General features: G+C 32.4%; 1 long non-coding RNA gene across 2 annotated transcripts in view; it reads left to right on the top strand.

Moving 5' to 3' along the window:
- LOC108739774 overlaps nucleotides 1-277 on the top strand; it is a 151,341-nt gene extending 151,064 nt beyond the window's left edge. For both annotated transcript variants that reach the window (XR_003231392.1, XR_003231393.1), the window contains one exon: nucleotides 196-277. This is a non-coding gene — a long non-coding RNA (uncharacterized LOC108739774). The remainder of the gene's footprint in view (nucleotides 1-195) is intronic.
- The last annotated feature ends 637 nt before the right edge of the window (nucleotides 278-914 follow it).

Below are 914 nucleotides of genomic sequence, written 5' to 3'. Positions count from 1 at the left end.
AATTTCTCTTCAAATTCGTCAAAAATATCAATAGTAGAACATGGAAGATCTTTTAAATATCATTAGTTACTTCTCCTGAAAGAATGATATGTTCGCTCCTTGCAGTATTATTGTTACGATCATTTATGTACCGCAAAAAAAAACTTCACACTTAATTTTTTTATTCATTTATGTAAACTATGTTTTTATTTTCAGGATTAGTTCTTGGAATTATTCGGTATATGTGGGATCTATCTTAAAACTTCTAAGAAAGCCACAACTGGATGTTTGGTAAGTTCTAAGAATAAGTTAGTTATTAATTGATGGATTGGGGAACTATAATGCCTTTGTAATGGAGTTACATGCTTTATAGAAATATACATACCTATACATATCTATATTACTTATATATCTTCGTATATTTTCATATAGATAAAAGTGAAGTGTACGTCCGATTTTATCTGTTTGTCTGTATGTTTGAAACAATTGAACCGATGTCGACGGAAATATGCTGACATAAAAAGAGGGTTGTGGGATGTTATCTAGGCTATTGCTTTGAATTCTACATTGATTAACAACTGAATTTATTATAAACAATTAGAAATATTAAAATAATAAAAATTGGATGGGTTAGCAGTTAGCTCCATCAGAGAAAATAGCTTAACATTTAAGCATAACATTTCTTCGTTTTGATGTAGGGAGAATGGTCGGTTGCTTTTTACCAATTCAGTCATGCAGAATATGTTTGCCTCGGCGTGGTTTGCTCTTGTGAACAAGACTTGATTGTTACATTCTTCGGAAATCATGCGAAAGGGATCGTGCCCACAAGCTTCAAAAATGAAACGGAATTAAACACAGCATCTTTACGTTAAAGTGCTGGCACTTAACCCGAAATCGAAAACCGACATAAACTTTCCGCTTGACCGTTAAAAGGG

Source organism: Agrilus planipennis, unplaced genomic scaffold (genome assembly GCF_000699045.2).
Source record: "Agrilus planipennis isolate EAB-ADULT unplaced genomic scaffold, Apla_2.0 scaffold54, whole genome shotgun sequence".
NCBI classification, from domain to species: domain Eukaryota; kingdom Metazoa; phylum Arthropoda; class Insecta; order Coleoptera; family Buprestidae; genus Agrilus; species Agrilus planipennis.
Note: the sequence above shows the minus strand (reverse complement) of the source record. Positions and strands in the feature narration are given on the sequence as shown.